We start from the raw sequence: 14,515 nt of genomic DNA on the forward strand, positions 1-14,515 counted from the left end.
CTTTGCTTCCTGTGCTGTGTTCTTTTATTGTCAGACCTGCTTCAAGTGTAGTATTAGGTGGTTTCCTCTGTAGCCTGAATAAGATGAGTCCATTTATAAAGCTGTAATAAATTCACTGGTGCCTCTCACAGCAGTCGTGGCTACCATAAACACAAGTCACTTTTTGGCTCAGTTCTATGAGGTCAGAGGGTTTCCTTGCAGAATAACTGACGATTTTGCTACATTTATTAGACAAAACAGATACACAGCAAAGCCCTGGAACGTGCTGCATGGTTTATACCAACATGCCCTTGCCTTACTTCATTTGTTTTCAAATACAACCCATCCCCTTGTCTAGATGTATTCTGTACAATAGAATATTTAACACAGATCTCTTCCCCAGTGTAGAAATTATCCTTCGCTGGAAGATTTGGTGGGCAGTGTCCACGCTCAGAGACAGAGGCAGTGGCACATACCTATGGTCCATACTTCTACTAAGGTGGACTTGATGTCAGTGGAACCTCAATGTGCACACACCTATGGTCCATGCTTCTACTAAGGTGGACTTGATGTCAGTGGAAGCTCAACGTTCTTTAATCATGTTGTGTTCTCCTATTATTAGTGCAAGAATCACTGCTTCCGACCCTGCTGGCACGGTAACAGCATGGCAACTGCCATTTTAGTGTCATTTGAGATTTAGTCCAGGAATAGTTTGAACTTAAAACCAGAAGACTCTGCAGCTTGAGCTGAAAAGAAAGTGTCTGTAGCCAAAAGACAAATAGTTCTATATCCCTTCTGTAGACTGGGCAGCTGAGACAGCTTTGCGACAGTGCCAAGAGTAGTTGTAGCCCCAATCTAAGTGGAACGGATATGTGGTGGTGTTAGGCAATCTGGCAGTGCTTCTCTTCATGCTTATTCTCATGCTTATCATCATGATATTGTGGGAATAGGGGAGATAAATGCACATTTGGCGGATTATATCCTTTAGTAAACATAGAGGGGACATATATTAGGAGTAGATTGTAGACCTTATAGGTGCCAATTCAGTTCTATTAATCAGCGTTGAAATACCCAAACCTTTCAGAAATTAGAAAACTTAAAAAATTAATGCTACTGGTGGTGTCTATAACTCAAGAGCAAATAAATAACCATTAAAATTCTTCCAAAGTAGCAGAATCTAATAGTGACTCAGAAGCAGTAAGCGAGAATAGATAGTCTAGCTCCAGCCCTAATGGAGAAGGATTTGTGCCAGCTAATAATTTTCTGTTTCTTCTGGAAAATAAGTGTGAGTATTCTGATTCGCAGGCTGTATAACTAATGGAAGCCGAATCACCTATGTTCTGAAATTTATGCACAGTCAAATGACAGTTTCTTTTCTTACTGACACAGTCACCCCCATGTATGTTTTTGTAATCCTCATTGCCATTAATGAGAAATATACTGCTCTGTGGATATGTAAGGTAGACACAGTCAAAAACTTTTCTCAGCTTTCCATCCTTATCAGGCAGAGATGGAAAACAGTTCTTATTGCTAGAACCTCACATAGATTAAGACAGAAATGTGCTTTGTTTTCTCCCTTCGCATGTAATGAATGCTGGCTGAATACAGGACATTGGTTATGATGAGTTATGCAAATATTTCTGCTCTCTCTGGGAAAAAATGGAATGGCTCATTCATATCATACGATATTAATATATTATTCTGTGTGAACATATTTTGAGTTTTGACAGGAAAGCTGATATGTCCAAGACATAAGTTACGTACTTTTTCTTCAGCTGGATTTAACACTGAAGAGTTCTGAAAGAGCTAGATGAACCCCTCTCTGGAGTACTTTTGCTTGTTTTCCACTGTTCTTCAAAACCTTAGCCTGAAAAGAAACTAAAAGAGGTTTCAAAGAAAATAAATGCAACGATATTTGGGAAAGTGGCAGAGGACAACAGTAATAATTATGAGCCTGTTTCCCTGGCATTGATCTCAGGAACAACAGTGAAATGTTTGATGGAGTTCAAATTAATAAAGAGTTAAAAGAGGTTACTTTAATTATTGCAAATCAGCATCGGTATATACTAATAGGATTTGTTAATCTACCTTGCTACATTTTTATAAGATTACAAGTTTGATAGAGAAATCTATTCAATATAGTCAGGCATCTCCAAGGCATTTGATTTGGTACAGAACAATATTTAATTAAATAGGAAGAATGATGCAGAATCATTCAATGGATTGCTAAGTGTGGAAAAAGGTAACTAATGAGCTGAGTATTGAGCCTGCATGGCTCACAGAGAAAGTGGAGTGTATTTTGATCTGAATCAACAATGCACATAGGAATAAAGTCTGACTTCTGTGAGAAGCTGTCCTAGATGACGACAGAAGTATCACTTGGCCTCACATCTGACTCTGAAATAAGTGAGTCCTTTAAAAGACAGTATTATTAATTAGTACTTGTTGGTAGAAGACAGTAATCAGAATTTTCAGGACAAAATATTGATCTATTTAAGCCAAAAAGGAATAATTTCCTTCCTTACTTGATGTGGCAAATACTGTTTTCTTTTTCTGTATTTCTATGATCTCCATTTGTAATTCCAAAGCATCACTGATTGAATGATAATGAACCAGCACCCTTGAAAACACTGTTCATTGAGATAATATATACTTGTTTCATCATTTCCAGAGGAAACAGACAGAATGGGAATCTTTGCTTAGTAATAATATCTTATGTACCCTAAACTTATCAAGCACATGCTGGTTGCCCAGGGAAGCTGTGGCTGCCCCATCCCTGGAGGTGTTCAAAGTCTGGTTGGATGGGCCTTGGGCAGCCTGATCCAGTGGGATGTCCCTGCCCATGGCATGTTCATCAAGCCATGTCAAAAAACCACCCTATACCTGAAGGAAACTCAAGAAATATTAGACATTTAAAGATGACTGAAGTGCTAGCGGGTCTAGAGGAGGGCTACAAAGATGACCAGAGGTCTGAAGCACCTCCCATACGAGGACAGGCTGAGAGAATTTGGCTTATTCAGCCTGGAGAAGGCTCCAGGGAGACCTTAGAGCAGCCCCCCAGTACCTGAAGGGGCTACAGGAAAAATGGGGAGGGACTGTTTACAAAGGCTTGTGGTGATGGGACCAAGGGGAATGGCTTTAAACTGGAGAGGGGCAGAATTAGACTGGAAATAAGGAAGAATTCCTTCACTATGAGAGTGGTGAGGCCCTGCAACAAGTTGCCCAGGGAAGCTGTGGCTGCCCCATCCCTGGAGGTGTTCAAGGCCAGGTTGGATGGGGCTTTGGCAGCCTCATCCAGTGGGATGTGTCTCTGCCCACCGCACAGAGTTGGAACTGGATCATCTTTAAGGTCCCTTCCAACCCTAACTAATCTATGATTCTATGATTCTATTAATTCAATTTTTCTGGTTTCAGTTGTCTACTAGTTGGGCAGCTATATAACCTCGTCATTTGAGCTGTCGTTGCAGTCACGGGTGAGGGATGAGCAGGTCTTGAGGTGGTTCACCACAGTGTCAATAACAGTGGCTTGTACATCCAGGCAAACCTACCTGGGTGGCTTTTCCCTGACAATACAAAAAGCATAGATACAATCATCCCCACTGATGCTTCATTTCATTATGTTGTTGAAATACTTAGTAGTTTCAAAGAGTGCTTAGCAACACTCAGAACAATTACTGTTCTTTGTCTTCTGTTTTCTCTCTAAATGAAATGGGCTGTGTCTTCCACAGCTGAGAAAAACAACCTTCACAAAGGTACAAGCATGTGAACGGCCATCTCTGCTCTTTGGTTCTTCTGCTTCAACCAATATTCCTCCTGCCTGATTCTCATGACTTATTTTAAAAGAACATAAGGGCACTGTCTACATCACAGAGGCCAATATTCTTCTTTTCACGAGTGCTGTGAAGAATTTCCTTTTGAGCAAAAGTAGCTTTGTTATTTTTGTATGACTATGTTCTTAATTGGGAAAATGTACTAATTACTTCCAGTGACCAGTAAGCTTTCTTCCTTCATTTTCAAGACTGTAAGTACATCACTTTAAAAAGTTTTAAGGCAAATTATTAATTTTCAACTTATTTGGTGGCAGGGGTTTTGAGGGAAACACATGTTTTTATAAAAAAGAAAAAAAAATACCTGAAATGTGTTGAACCTCACCTCTTGCTTTTGCAAGCTTTTATGCACTAAATGAATACAGATTTTCTTTTTCTGAACGGTGTCTCCCTCATATTACACAAGTACAAGTTTACTAGGAAAGTTGTCGCCTTTTGTTGAAGTCTTTTTTCAATCAGGAGCTATCTGCCTCCTTTGTAAAGCATGAAATAATTTTTCATGTCTCACAGCGGTACAAATATTAGACCAAGGATTTAGTTTGTTCTAGAACCAGAATTGTTAAATGCAATTTTTTTGCTGAATTCCTTAGTTTTTAAGTTCAACTGTATTAGCATCTCCTTTGTCTGCTTGCCTATAGCCACTAATTTCATTTTTAAGTACAGATACTTATATGATAATCACTACTTTCCTGGGGATCCTTATCTTTTCCCACCATTTCTAAGATGAAGTTTAAGGAGAGAAGAACAAGGAGATATAGTATGAGGAAGATAATTTGGAGAAGGACATTATGAACAGAAAAACAAACAATTGTAACAGACTAAACCCAGCAGTGCAGAGTCTTAAATATGCTTCCTACAGTGTTTCTCTAGTGATGATGAATATATTTTAAGATGGGCACTTTCTCTTTGAAAAATCCTGGACTGCCTGTTTTGATTGTTTGGTCTTTGTCTTATTTTCCCCCTTAGAGCTTACTTTGACCTTACTCTTCTTTTCCAGCTTCTCTCAGCACTCAGAGTCAGGATCAACCTTAAAAAAAGAGGCATAAAAATCCATGGAAAACATTGATTTACATGCAAACTGGTCAATCCCTGGTAGAATCAGCACAAAGGATATTTTTATTTTATCATATTGCTGAATCTATGGAAAAAATGGAAAGAGTCCCAATTCTGAGATTATGAGATACAGTTGATTAATTTCATTTTGAAGCGATGACTACTAGAATTTATTTTGGTAATTGTTCAGGATAATAATTGCCTGGACTACAGGGCTAACCTTTTTCTCTTTCAGCTCAACAGATATATTCCTAATAATTAAAGTAGGAGTGACTATGACTATGTATGACCAACGTGGTCTGCATTAATTTTATCCTTGTGCCTTTATGAAGGTCAAAAAATTGGACAATTTGAAAGCTGTCATCTTCTGAAGCTACTAGCTGCCTCTTTCCTTGTAATGTTTCAAATCACATCACTCTAGAAATTCAGAGTGAATCTCATGCCTTGACCGACCGATCCATGGAGATCCCATCAGACTTTGCTAGCTTTTCCCTATCAATGCACAGAGCGTTCTCACAGTTGTGCCCATTAATCATTCATACTCTGAATTCCAAACAACTTTTACAATGGACACACTTTAAGTTGTAGTGACTTTCCTCTTGAAAATGTGGAATTGTGTTCCACGAGCAATCAGGATGTCTGAGTGATACTTACCAGATGTCCCAAATCATCCTGATGAGTTAAATTGGTCTCTAGTGACACATTTCCTGAAAAATCTTCATCTGCAAATGGTGATTACAACAAATTTCTAAACAGAGGAATTTACTGGAGTCGTCTGTTCCGTTTTTCTCTTCCGTTGTTGATATGTTGCATGTGAGAGGTTATACGTTAAGTGATTCTGCAGGCTATTACTCATGTTCTCTTCAAGCACGTGAAATTTTCCCAACCTAAATTGTTTATTTACCACTTCCTTAAAAAAAAAAAGAAAAGTCCCAGTGTTATTCGTAGCTTATTATCAGTCGTGGCTGTATTCTGTGAACATAAATGTGGCATTCATTTACATTTTTCTGCTACTTTGGTCCAAGAACATCATGAGTAGTACAGATGGCATTATTTGCTCCACAGCTCATCTCCTTGACATGTTCTGGAGCTGTGCTCTATTTCACTGATGGATGTCTTTGTGGAAAGGTTGTGGTCTGCCAGCATATTTACAAATGCCCCCTCTGCCTTCGCACTTACTGAAAATTGATGAGTATGTTAAACCACTGTGCCTATTTCAGCCCAGTACAGAATATAAGCCCTATGCACACAATATAAGGCCCTTTGCCACTAACACGTTCCACAAATTTGTGGAACAGGGTCAAGGGAAAGATTTTTTTTGTTTTTCTGTAAGAAAATAGTTAAAAATGTCAAAAGATTTGGAGGGAGGTGGCGTCAGGGAAGATGACAGTGTTTTTACACTGTATTCTATCTGATGCTCTGCACTTGTGTCTTTGTCCTTCAGAATGTCTTCAAGACAATAGTATATAAACGGACAGACAAGGAAGAAAAACAGATCGGGACAAGACAGGAAGCTAGGAGGGAAAAAAAAAAAAAGGAAAAAGCTATGATATGAATGAGAAATCAGCTAAGAAAGTTCTTGTTTCCTAACAAATTTGTGAATTTGAATCTCAGTCTTCCATATTGTGCTATCTGCCATCTCCTATAATAAGACAAACATGTTAGCAGAGAGGCTGTTGAACTATTCAGTTTTTCAAGTTGCATAGTAGAACTGAAGACCACTCGATGGTGAGAAAAAACAATGCACCTTCCTATGCAATGCAACGTGCCAGAAATCACACATGGGAATGTGACGTGGGACTGGCAAGAAATAACACAACTACAATTATTGCTTGAGACTGCACAAGAAGAATCTTCTTTTATAATGGTGTCAAAGGGACTAGAAGTCCTTTCATATATGAGTAGAAAAACAACTGTACAGTTGTGTGTAACAGGCCTGAAACTCAAGCCACGTAGCTTCTGTGTGAATCTGCTACAGAGAAAAGTGGCTATGTTTAGAAACATCTTATTCTTCAATAGCTGCATTTTTCAGGGAAATAGTGAACCCTGTTTCATTCTTTTAAAAAACAGCTTGAGGAGATCCTCGCTCTGAAGATAATTCAGGACTCTCTGCAGCCCTGAGAGTCCACTCTGCTATTTTGTTCTGCAAAGTCTTTCTTTAAAAACCTTAAAAAAAAAGGCATGAAAAGGGAAGAACCCCTTGTTAATTCTTTTATGAAAGAGCTCTACTTCAGCAACATGATTTGCCTATTCTATTCTCTTATTTACCAGATAAAATCCTAGCACAGATCCAGTCTTCAACTAAAAGCCTCTCTGATTCATATTTGTACAGAACTTCTGTCTCTCTTGTACATCATTCTCCTCTCAGGTTATTGTGACCTTTCACAAAACTTTTGCCTCCTTCCTACATTTATTTTCTAAATGAGAATGTCGCTATAGGCCCTGCTTATTTAACAGATTCCTAAAAATGTAAGCAGTACCTCTCATAGCCTGAACTCAGGTTGCTTTAACCTCCAGAGTTTGATTGAATTTGGCATCCAGTTTTTCCAATATTGCTGTTAACTTCTTCCTGTAAATGAGAATTAGCTCGAGTTGAATTTTTCCTTTCACTAATGACAAGTTTTATTTCCTTCCTTTCCTTTTTTCTTTGCCTCCTTCTTTCTACACCCATCCCACCCTCTCTTCCTTCCTTCCTTCCTTCCTTCCTTCCTTCCTTCCTTCCTTCCTTCCTTCCTTCCTTCCTTCCTTCCTTCCTTCCTTCCTTCCTTCCTTCCTTCCTTCCTTCCTTCCTTCCTTCTTTCTTTCTCTCTTTCTCTCTTTCTCTTCTTTCTCTTCTTTCTTTTCTTTCTTTCTCTCATCTTGATTTTTAGGAAACACAGGAGACATTTGTCAGTGGTAGCCCTTTTAGTCGTGAATACAGAACATGGGGTTTTTTGAAGAGGCAACGGAGACCTTAGGATGGACGCTGTGCATTCCTGATCCCTGTGGTGCCACTGGAAATGATGAGTGTCTTTTTAAGACTGAATAGACCTAGACAGGCAGAGAGGTGTAGGACACTAGGGATTAACTCAAAAGGTAGGGTCAGAGAAAAGATAAGGTTTGTAAAACGTACAGATTAAAGAGAAAAGAATAAGATTAAGGAGAGAGACACTCTTACAAATCAGTACAGTCAGAAACGCGACTGCTGCATTCTCCTCCCTGAAAAGCTAACACCCCCTTTATTCAGAAATGTTCAGAAGTAATAAACAGTTCCTTGAACTTCTTTAGCCTCCTTTATATTAACCTTCTCCTTCTAGCACACCCCGTGTTACATCCATCAGGGAGATCTTTGACTCTTTCAAAAGCAAGGGGCTCAATTAGAAAAGCAGCAGCGTTTGCCACACAGCCCGCTTTGCTACCGCAGCCTCCTTTAATCCAATCTAAACTGAAAGCATTCATTTATATGTCTGCTCTGTCACAATGGAACATATCGATTATCAATACAGGGACCACAGTTTCAAAACAAGTCAACTATATGGTTCACTGTGTGCAATTATGACACTGTTTTGAAAAGATCCCCCGCGCTGGGACATTTCTGGGCCCCCTCTCGATAGGTATTGTTTCCAAAGCTCCGTTGCCTGTACTGTTGTCTCTTTATTTATGTGGCCCAAAGGACAGTGGCGCTGAGCAATTCTTAACACTTAGGAACCGCCTTCTCTTCTATCATTTCATTAGCTTAGAAGGGCTCTAACCCATGAGAAAGCTGCTAATAATGGTATGGCAACAGAAATGCATACGAACAGGCAGTAAATATTGCTGAAATGAGTGTTCAGACACATTACGCAGTTTTAAATTCTATTCTGAAGAACCGGTTCTAACTTAAAGTGTCAAAACTAGGGTGTTTGGTGGGTTTTTAGATTAGATTGCAATATTTGGTATTTCTACCAAGCATTCCTGCGCAATAGTTCCTCCATTGAGCCATTGTAGAATCATACTGCTCTAACCCACAAGGACTTTCTCCTGCCTGTAGCCAAGAGGAGGTCTTGTCACTGTGGAACGATCCAAAGAACCAAATTATTCTTCTTATTAATATTACTTATAATAATTCTTATTAGTAATAATACTAATTATTGCTTCAGCTGCTTTTGTGCAAGGTGCGTGATTTCCTCTGCATCTTCTCGATGCTGTGCCCGTAGTTAGAAACAACAATTTCTACTTCTTGGCAGCTTATGCCATTAAATAAAACGGTCAAAAGACTTTTTAATTTTCTTAATTGCCTTACGGAGAATTTGAATCCAGGACGTGAATGTTTTATTGATGAGCTTCAGAGGCACAGTCATTTCTTTTGTAATGAGTCCTTTAACTGATATATAGTTCTCAAGATGGTTCTGTATGCTGTACTTATCAAATTTTCTTAATCAGCACTACCACTGTTTTGGTACAGCAAATATAAATTGTACTGTAGTCTCTCTGAGGGTCAGTCTATAGCCTAAACTGAGACTTGCTCAAGTTTTGAAAATAAAGAGCAGCAAAAGAGGTGAACCTGACTGCCTTTTCTCAAGCCTTCTCCAACTATACTCCTGGACAAAATATTTCAGTAGAGAAGCAATCCAAAGAAAAAAAAAAAATCAGTTTCTAAATGTGATTTTGAAACAATTATTTGTATTTTTGTTTTCCTCTACCCTATCTGGTGGCTCCCGTAACACCTCTGGATACAGTAGAATTATTTACAAAGAGAGAGAGTAATTCTAAGCAAGCAAGAAGGGTTAATATATGAGGTAGTTTGAAACACAGAAATGTCATTTTATATCTTTATATTTTCTTCATTAATGAGATAGTAACTCAATGTTTTACTAGTAGCTATGTAAGGCAATATGAATGTGTTTGCACACTGCTCTACTGCTTGATTTCAGCTTGGTTTAAGGCTTTGGTCCTATGACTTCTGTTTTTTAACTGAATGAAAATCTCCTTCTTCATTTCTACCTGAATTTCTGTGTCCCAACCAGTAACGACAGACAATCCCATGGGTCTGCTTTCAATATTTTTAAAATTAAGTTAATAATTAATTTAATAATTATTAAATTATCAGGGTTTGTGTCCTTAGGCATCTGGAGAGATTCAGATAGTTTATTTTTGTTTTGTACAAATGCTCTAGGTGCCTAAGTGCGTGATCGTAGCCACCCACGCTGTGATCTGTGCTTGATTCACTGAGCAGTCCACAGCGTCGTTCTTTTCAGTGCGCTCTGTTCCTGTATCTGGTGAAGAAATGGATGAGGAAATAGTCGGGAGTCTTTGAAAAGCAGATCATTCAGGGATATCCCAACACAAGATGGGTTTTCTTATGTAACTTTAGTCATCTGCAATTTTGGCACCCAGAGTCCTTTAGTCAGACTTCTGGAATCGACAGGGAATGATAAATAGTTCTTAGGTGCTGCTAATATACATGTCTAAGAAAGCTGGGATAAGGAAGATGGAACCCACGCCTGACTGGAGAATCCTAGAGTATCCTTACTTTATCTCATGTTACACTAGACCTAAAAAGCCCTCAAGGTCCAAAAGGTTTTCATATTAATTTATAATTAAAAGTCTCGTTAGAAAATTTAGAGTCAAAAGATTGTTTTTTCATTCTCTGAAAGCCAATGGTTTGTGATTTATTACGTTCAGGGGCTGTTGAGAACAAAGCAAATTAATTGACTTTTTACACACACCTTAGATCTGCATTCCTCATTCCATAATTATAAAATACATACTCTAAAAGAAAAACAGCACCAAAACTGAGTGGAAAATTACTTAGGAAAAAAGTATAGCTGATAGGCGAGGGAATTTTTTAAAGGTTGTGTTGGAGGTGAAGTCCGTGATAAAAAATAATGGAAAAAAATATGGAGTCTGATAGCAATGAATAAAATCAGTATTTGATAATGGTGAGAACTGATAAAGAAAACTAAAGGGATCAGTTGTAAATCTATGGGTAATAGGGCAAAGATAACAAGAAGTTCTTTAAGCAGAAACAAAATGCTTACAGTATTATCGAACTATGGATGGTAAAATTGTTAATCCTGGTGAGGAAAATGCAGAATTAAATAAATACATCGGTTTTCTAAAAGAAGAATGAAATATTTTATTTTCTCTCACATCTGAGGAAGAGTGCTAAACAGCAACGCTAAATATTTTTAAATCTACAGAATTAGATAATTCACAGTCAAGAAGATTTACTTGTCTGTGCAGCTGCCCGAGCTAATCCTTTTTTTTAGCAGATGTAAATATTCTGAGGAACTTCCAGAAGCCTGAAAAAAATAGTTCTGGCCCAACAGTAACAGAAAGTAAATCCGTTTGCCTTCAAAACAATTTACTGGTTAGCCCAAACATTATTCAGGAAAAAAATTATTGGATTAATAGAACTAAAATTTAAATTAAGAATTGATGCCAGTTAATACAACATTATGGAGAATACTTTTTTTTTCAAATGATCCCGTGCCTTGATGAGATTGTAGGATATTTTCATAAACTAATTGTCCTAATGGAACATACTTAGATGTTTTATTGTTTCAGAGACATTGCGTGCAGCTGGCAGATGTGACATCGCATCCATGGGCGCGGCGTCAGCTACCAGCCAGGTGCAATGCCCGAGGTGTCTGAAAGCACATAGAACCTCTGTGTCTAGACAGCTGGATTGTCCCCTGGTGCCCACGCTGAGTAGGATTCATCTGCCTTACTAAAGGCATCCAAAAATTAAGATGCCTGAGTTGGAACAAGATCCGTTTTGAAGTCAACAGAGAAAATAGGTGCCATCCCGTGCGCTTCAGCTGACCGAGCTGAAACGCCTTTCTTAGGGTGAGGTGAAACATCAATGTAAGATGCTGAATTTCTCTCCATCAGCTGTGGGGAAAGAGTGAAACTGAGGTTAGATGATATCAACCCAATGCAGCACAAAAAAAAAGAATATTGACAATGTGGAAAGAGTTTGGGAAGATCTATTGAAGCATTTCAGGTTGCGGAAAAGTTGCTTTGTAGTGTGCAACTAAAGAACTACAATCAATTTTGTTTGTCCATAAAGGTTAAGAGGTTGCGACCTATGATTAGATCTGAAGAAGAGTATTTGATAGTAAGAGGCTCTTTAATCTTCTAGGACAAAAAATAAAAATAAAAATAAATAAAGGGAAAAACCTCCACAACGTGATGTCCAAAAGCTGGAAGTCTGAACAAGCACAAAGTAAGTGCCGAAATGAGGACGTACTTTATTTACAAAGGTGGTAGCTGTATGGAAGAAGCTGTGTGACTGTCACAGCTACTGGCTCTAAAAGCTTATCTCAGGATATAGAGGCTTCTCATTGCCTTGAGTGCATATCTAAATGATGTGCTACCATGCAAAGCAAAGAGATGAGCTTTGTTGAATTCCTGGTGAGATTTTGTGGCCCAGAATACACCAAACAACAGAGTGAATGCTCACGATTATTCATTCTGGCTTTGAAACCTATGAATTTCAGAACCTGTTTTCACAGGGCAGAGAAGAAGCATTGCACATTTATCAGTGTTGCTTCAAGTTCCATAGAGGCCTTGGAGAAATTATTAACTAAGGCAAACAGGAAGGTGAAAAACGGGGGAGATGATGAAGGGGGAAACTGAAAAATAATTATACAGAATTTTCAGTACCACTGCTGTCCCCTCGGTTAAAATAATTTTAATTTGGTTTTGGATATAAAATTTATATGTTGCTTTATTTCTAATTTAGTGTCTTTAAATTTTGGGAAAAATATTTATATTTTTAATTTTTATGTATTTTTATTTACCTGAAGCTTTCTCCTTTTTTCTCTCTCTCTCTTTTTTCTGCCTTCCCTCATTCACAAAAAAAAAATGTTTGGAAATAGACCAGAAAAGGAAGGCTATTTTAAGTTTTTTAACAAGAAAGTTATTTAACTGAAGATTAACCTAAAACCACATTTCCCTTTTCCTTCTTGACATTACACAAAGAAAAGAAATGAAATGCTACAGTGACGTTTTTTCAAAACTTACTGAACTTTGAAAACTTTACAACCAGAATTAAATAAATAGAAACTCATGTCCTAGTATTTAATGATTAAATTATTTTCATGATATTTCTGTACTTTTACCTTTCTTCCAGTACTTTGAAAAAAAAAATGTACCATAGGCTTACATCCACAAAGAATGAAGTTGTTTATGTCTTTATGCAGCAGCTGCTCCTGAAATGTTTTATAAATGAGACTATTTTATATAGTAACGTGTTACAGGATACTGTTGTGTTTTGCTAGCCGGGAATGCAGATGACCTTAACCCACTTGGTATTATGTCTAGAACTTTTATATATATATATTTTGCTTGCTGTTTACAGCCTTTTTTTTATTAGTGTGCCTTTTTTTTCAGCGCGCAGGTTTGTGGAGCAAGCAGCTGTTCATTTGTTTTGTCAGTAATGGAAAGAAGACTTGAACAGCTGATGACAGGTAATTTGGGCTGATGTTCAAGTTCTTATAATAGAGCTGTGTAAAAAGCTATCACTTTATCTTACAGTGTCTCTATACCTGTGACAAGGCTTGCAGAACAGAAGAAATTTGCACTTCACAGGGTAAATAATAAAACATGAGGAAATAGACAGTGGTGTTAAGAATGACGTATAGGAAAACTACACACAGGAAGCCATTTCTGGAGCACAACAAGGCTTTTTTTTTTGCTGGTTGTACACTGCTGGAATTCTTGATAAGGGTTCGGGACTGTCATGCTTTTGGCACCTCGTCTATCAGTTTTTAATACAAATCTGGAACATGCTCAGAACATTTGTCTTCCTTCATTGGAAAAAGAGTAATGTTACTGAACTATAGGATTTCAGAAATTTCTAGGCAAATTTAGCAGTCTTGTAATTTGTCCAGTCAGAGCCTCATTTCCACTTGTCGTTCACTTTCTGGAGATTTCTCTTCTGATGTAGTTTCTGGCAGTTCGTTGACAGCTCCTGAACCTTTCCAGTAAATCATCACCAAACGTTCATGGCTGTCCTCCGTTCCAGACCTACTTTCACACAGGAATTTATGTTTCCATCATCCCTCAAGGAAAGCAGTTCCTTCATGGCTTCCCAGAAATGGCAGTTGTACTAATTACAGTTGTCCTCTACTTCTTCGTTGTCTGACCTTGAAAGTAGCTTTTGTGTACTGATCCCCATCCTCTGCTGCTTTTCCTCAGTTACTGGCAACCCCCTCACTGCTTGTCCTACCCAGAGTTCAGGGAGTTCCCCGTTATTCTGTTACAGCAGTATTTGGCTCCCCACTGCCACTTTTTAATTCGTTCTGTCAGCTTTCCTACCACTGCTGGCTTCAAAAGTTTATTTGCTGTAGGCAACAGAAAGTCCACATATGGAGTGCCTGGAGATGCTGTCCTGGCTGCTGCCCATGCCTTCTGTTAGTATATGTCTCCAGTTGTTCAGTTGCTTCTTAGCTTGCTCGTGAAGCTGTTAAAAAGTTCTTTTTCGAAGATATCCCCATACATTTGTACTGCAGATGGAGTGTCGTTCGTCAGTTGTGATGAGCAACTCAGTGGTTTTACTTAGCTTCACAAAAAAATTAAAACAGAAAATACGTTCCGAAGAGTTCAGGTGATAGTACAATCGCCAGAAACCGAATGCCACACAAGAATCCCCAAAACTACTTGTTTCGGCCAAATTCACAGACCACGTA

At 38.3% G+C, this 14,515-nt stretch overlaps 1 protein-coding gene across 3 annotated transcripts in view; it reads left to right on the top strand.

Moving 5' to 3' along the window:
- Positions 1–14,515, top strand: part of TDRD15 (tudor domain containing 15) — a 197,414-nt gene that overhangs the window by 75,461 nt on the left and 107,438 nt on the right. The window contains exon 3 of one of the 3 annotated variants that reach the window (XR_008449281.1): positions 13,218–13,294. The exons of the other annotated variants lie outside the window; for them this stretch is intronic. The gene's annotated coding sequence lies outside the window, so the exon portion shown is untranslated. The remainder of the gene's footprint in view (positions 1–13,217; positions 13,295–14,515) is intronic. 3 annotated transcript variants of the gene reach the window in all.

This window comes from Cuculus canorus, chromosome 3 (genome assembly GCF_017976375.1).
Source record: "Cuculus canorus isolate bCucCan1 chromosome 3, bCucCan1.pri, whole genome shotgun sequence".
Classification (NCBI taxonomy): domain Eukaryota; kingdom Metazoa; phylum Chordata; class Aves; order Cuculiformes; family Cuculidae; genus Cuculus; species Cuculus canorus.